Below are 6,000 nucleotides of genomic sequence, written 5' to 3'. Positions count from 1 at the left end.
AAGGTATGAATGCATGCCCCCAACCGAGGTTCACCTAGCAAAGTGCAAAGTAGCTAGCAGCCCCCTCCCTCGTGTCGGCATGAAGGGAATCCTAAGGTATGAATGCATGCCCCCCCAACCGAGGTTCACCCTAGCAAAGTGTGAAGTAGCTAGCAGCCACCCCTCCCTTGTGTCGGCACAAAGGGAATCCTAAGCTATGAATATATGCCTGATATGTCTCCAACGTATCTATAATTTTTTATTGTTCCATGTTATATTATATCCTGTTTTGGACATTATTGGGCTTTATTATAAACTTTTATATTATTTTTGGGACTAACCTATTAACCAGAGGCCCAGCCCAGAATTGCTGTTTTTTGCCTATTTCAGAGTTTCGCAGAAAAAGAATATCAAACGGAGTCCTAACGGAATGAAACCTTTGGGAACGTGATTTTCGGAATGAACATGATCCAGAGGACTTGGACCCTACGTCAAGACATCAACCAGGAAGGCACGAGGTAGGGGGCGCGCCTACCCCCCCCCCCTAGGCGCGCCCTCCACCCTCGTGTTGTCCACGTTTCTCCACCGACGTACTTCTTCCTCCTATATATACCTACGTACCCCAAAACTACCAGATATGGAGCCAAAACCCTAGTTCCACCGCCATAACTTTCTGTATCTGCGAGGTCCCATCTTGGGGCCTTTTCCGGAGCTCCGCCGGAGGGGGCATCGATCACGGAGGGCTTCTACATCAACACCATAGCCTCTCCGATGAAGTGTGAGTAGTTTACTTCAGACCTTCGGGTCCATAGTTATTAGGTAGATGGCTTCTTCTCTCTTTTTGGATCTCAATACAAAGTTCTCCCCCTCTCTTGTGGAGATCTATTCGATGTAATCTTCTTTTGCGGTGTGTTTGTTGAGACCGATGAATTGTGGGTTTATGATCAAGTTTATCTATGAACAATATTTTGAATCTTCTCCGAATTCTTTTATGTATGATTGGTTATCTTTGCAAGTCTCTTCGAATTATCAGTTTGGTTTGGCCTACTAGATTGATCTTTCTTGCAATGGGAGAAGTGCTTAGCTTTGGGTTCAATCTTGCGGTGTCCTTTTCCGGTGACAGTAGGTGCAGCAAGGCACGTATTGTATTGTTGCCATTGAGGATAACAAGATGGGGTTTATATCATATTGCATGAGTTTATCCCTCTACATTATGTCATCTTGCTTAAAGCGTTACTCTGTTCTTTTGAACTTAATACTCTAGATGCATGCTGGATAGCGGTTGATGTGTGGAGTAATAGTAGTAGATGCAGGCAGGAGTCGGTCTATTTGTCTCGGATGTGATGCCTATATACATGATCATACCTAGATATTCTCATAACTATGCTCAATTCTGTCAATTGCTCAACAGTAATTTGTTCACCCATTGTAATATTTATGCTCTCGAGAGAAGCCACTAGTGAAACATGTGGCCCCCGGGTCTATTCTCCATCATATTAATCTTTCATCAATAAGCTATTTCCTTTTTCGTTTATTTTGCTTTCTTTACTTTGCATCTTTATCATAAAAATACCAAAATTATCTCATCATATCTATCAGATCTCACTTTCATAAGTGACCGTGAAGGGATTGACAACCCCTTTATTGCGTTGATTGTGAGGATTTTATTTGTTTGTGTAGGTGCGAGGGACTCGTGCGTGGCCTCCTACCGGATTGATACCTTGGTTCTCAAAAATTGAGGGAAATACTTACGCTACTTTGCTGCATCACCCTTTCCTCTTCAAGGGAAAACCAACACAGTGCTCAAGAGGTAGCAAGAAGGATTTCTGGCGCCGTTGCGGGGGAGTCTACACAAAAGTCAACATACCAAGTACCCATCACAAACCCTTCTCTCCCGCATTACATTATTTGCCATTTGCCTCTCGTTTTCCTCTCCCCCACTTCACCCTTGCCATTTTATTTGCCCTTTCTCTCTCCGCCCTCCTTCTCTTTCTCTATTTGACTCTTTTGCCCATCTCTTGTTTGCTTGTGTGTTGGATTGCTTGCTTGACACGATGGCTCAAGATAATACCAAATTGTGTGATTTTACTAATACCAAAAATAATGATTTTATTAGCACTACGATTTCTCCTCTTACCGTTGCTGAATCTTGTGAAATTAATGCTGGTTTGCTGAATCTTGTCATGAAAGATCCGTTTTCCGGCCTTCCTAGTGAAGATGCTGCTACCCATCTAAACAACTTTGTTGATTTGTGTGATATGCAAAATAAGAAAGATGTGGACAATGACATTGTTAAATTGAAGCTATTTCCTTTTTCACTTAGATATCGTGCTAAAGCTTGGTTTTCGTCTTTGCCTAAAAATAGTATTGATTCATGGAATAAGTGCAAAGATGCTTTTATCTCTAAGTATTTTCCTCCCGCTAAAATCATCTCTCTTAGAAACGATATTATGAATTTTAAGCAACTTGATCATGGACATGTTGCACAAGCTTGTGAGAGGATGAAATTAATGATACATAATTGTCCTACACATGGTTTGAATTTGTGGATGATTATACAAATTTTTTATGCCGGATTGAATTTTGCTTCTAGAAATCTTTTAGATTCGGCCGCGGGAGGCACTTTTATGGAAATCACTTTAGGAGAAGCTACTAAACTCCTAGATAATATTATGGTTAATTATTCTCAATGACACACTGAAAGACCTACTAATAAGAAAGTGCATGCGATAGAAGAAATCAATGTTTTGAGTGGAAAGATGGATGAACTTATGAAATTATTTGCTAATAAAAGTGTTTTTTCTGATCCTAATGATATGCCTTTGTCTACTTTGATTGATAATAATAATGAATCTATGGATGTGAATTTTGTTGGTAGGAATATTTTTGGTAACACATATAGAGGTAATTTTAATCCGAGGCCGTATCCTAGTAATTCCTCTAATCATTATGGTAATTCCTAAAACAATTCTTATGGAAATTTTAATAAGATGCCCTCTGAATTTGAGACTAGTGTTAAGGAGTTTGTGAATTTGCAAAAGAATTTCAATGCTTTGCTTGAAGAAAAATTGCTTAAAGTTGATGAATTGGCTAGGAACGTTGATAGAATTTCTCTTGATGTTGATTCTTTGAAACTTAGATCTATTCCACCTAAGAATGATATCAATGAGTCTCTCAAAGCCATGAGAATTTCCATTGATGAGTGCAAAGAAAGACCGCTAGGATGCATGCTAAGAAAGATTGTTTTGTGAAAACGTGTTCTTCTAGTTTCCATGAAAATAAAGATGAAGATCTAAGTCCCCTATTAAATATTTGTTTTGCAATATTAATCTTGATAATGATGGGGCTGAATACGATCCACCTTTACCTAGAAGGCATTCCAAAAATTCGGAGTCTTTAGATCTTGATGCTAAAATTGTTAAAAGTGGGATTGAAGAAGTCAAAACTTTAAATATCAATGAACCCACTATTTTGGATCTCTAGGAAATTAATTATGATAATTGCTCTTTGATAGATTGTATTTCCTTGTTGCAATCCGTGCTAAATTCTCCTCATGCTTATAGTCAAAATAAAGCTTTTACCAAACATATCATTGATGCTTTGATGCAATCTTATGAAGAAAAACTTGAGTTGGAAGTTTCTATCCCTAGAAAACTATATGATGAGTGGGAACCTACTATTAAAATTTAAATTAAAGATCATGAATGCTATGCTTTGTGTGATTTGGGTGCTAGTGTTTCTACGATTCCAAAGACTTTGTGTGATTTGGTAGGTTTCCGTCATTTTGATGATTGCTCTTTAAACTTGCACCTTGCGGCTTCCACTATTAAGAAACCTATGGGAAGAATTAATGATGTTCTTATTGTTGCAAATAGGAATTATGTGCCCGTATATTTTATTGTTCTTGACATAGATTGCAATCCTTCATGTCCTATTATTCTTGGTAGACCTTTCCTTAGAACGATTGGTGCAATTATTGATATGAAGGAAGGGGATATTAGATTCCAATTTCTGTTAAGGAAAGACATGGAACACTTTGATAACCCACAAGTATAGGGGATCGCAACAGTTTTCGAGGGTAAAGTATTCAACCCAAATTTATTGATTCGACACAAGGGGAGCCAAAGAATACTCTCAAGTATTAGCAGCTGAGTTGTCAATTCAAGCACACCTGGAAACTTAATATCTGCAGCAAAGTATTTAGTAGCAAAGTAATATGATAGTAGTGGTAACGGTAACAAAAGGTAACAGTGGTAAAAGTGATGTTTTGGTATTTTGTAGTGATGATAGCAATAGCAACGGGAAAGTAAATAAGCGAAGAACAATATCTGGAAAGCTCATAGGCACTGGATCGGTGATGGAGAATTATGTCGGATGCGGTTCATCATGTAACAGTCATAACCTAAGGTGACACAGAACTAGCTCCAGTTCATTGATGTAATGTAGGCATGTATCCGAATATAGTCATACGTGCTTATGGGAAAGAACTTGCATGACATCTTTTGTCCTACCCTCCCATGGCAGCGGGGTCCTTACGGAAACTAAGGGATATTAAGGCCTCCTTTTAATAGAGTACCAGAACAAAGCATTAACACATAGTGAATACATGAACTCCCCAAACTACGCTCATCACCGGTAAGTATCCCGATTATTGTCACTTCGGGGTTAACGGATCATAACACATAATAGGTGACTATAGACTTGCAAGATAGGATCTAGAACACTCATATATTGATGAAAACATAATAGGTTCAGATCTGAAATCATGGCACTCGGGCCCTAGTGACAAGCATTAAGCATAGCAAAGTCATAGCAACATCAATCTCAGAACATAGTGCATACTAGGGATGAAACCCTAACAAAACTAACTCGATTACATGATAGATCCCATCCAACCCATCATCGTCCAGCAAGCCTACGATGGAATTACTCACGCACGGCGGTGAGCATCATGAAATTGGTGATGGAGGATGGTTGATGATGACGATGGTGACGGATTCCCCTCTCCGGAGCCCCGAACGGACTCTAGATCAGCCCTCCCGAGAGGTTTTAGGGCTTGGCGGCGGCTCCGTATCGTAAAACGCGATGAATTCCTCTCTCTGGTTTTTTTCTCCCTGAAACACAATATATAGAGTTGGAGTTGGAGTCGGAGGAGCTCCAGGGGGCCCACAAGGTAGGGGGACGTGCCCTAGGGGGCAGGCGCGCCCCCCACCCTTGTGGACACGTGGTGGGCCCCCTGGCCTTCATCTTTTGCAGGTATTTTTTATATTTTCCAAAAGGTTGCTCCGTGAAGTTTCAGGTCATTCCGAGAACGTTTGTTTCTACACAAAAATAACACCATGGTAATTCTGCTGAAAACAGCGTCAGTCTGGGTTAGTTCCATTCAAATCATGCAAGTTAGAGTCGAAAACAAGGGCAACCATGTTTGGAAAAGTAGATACAACGGAGACGTATCAACTCCCCCAAGCTTAAACCTTTGCTTGTCCTCAAGCAATTCAGTTGACAAATTGAAAGTGATAAAGAAAAGCTTTTACAAACTCTGTTTGCTCTTGTTGTTGTAAATATGTAAAGCCAGCATTCAAGTTTTCAACAAAGATTATAACTAACCACATTCAGAATAACTCTTAGGTATGAAGTTTACTCATATCAATAGCATAATCAACTAGCAAGCAATAATAATAAATCTCGAATGACAACACTTTCTCAAAACAATCATAATATGATATAACAAGATGGTATCTCGCTAGCCCTTTTTGAGACCGCAAAACATAAATGCAAAGCACCTTTAAAGACCAAGGACTGACTAGACATTGTAATTCATGGTAAAAGAGATCCAGTCAAGGCATACTCAATGTAAACTAACAATAATGAATGCAAATGACAGCGGTGCTCTCCAACTAGTGCTTTTTAATAAGAGGATGATGACTCAACATGAAAGTAAATACATAGGCCCTTCGCAGAGGGAAGTAGGGATTTGTAGAGGTGCCAGAGCTCAGTTTTGAAACAGAGGTGAATAATATT

This window comes from Triticum dicoccoides, chromosome 3A (assembly GCF_002162155.2).
Source record: "Triticum dicoccoides isolate Atlit2015 ecotype Zavitan chromosome 3A, WEW_v2.0, whole genome shotgun sequence".
Lineage (NCBI taxonomy): Eukaryota > Viridiplantae > Streptophyta > Magnoliopsida > Poales > Poaceae > Triticum > Triticum dicoccoides.
The sequence above is the reverse complement of the archived record's forward strand: the minus strand, read 5'-3'. Positions refer to the sequence as shown.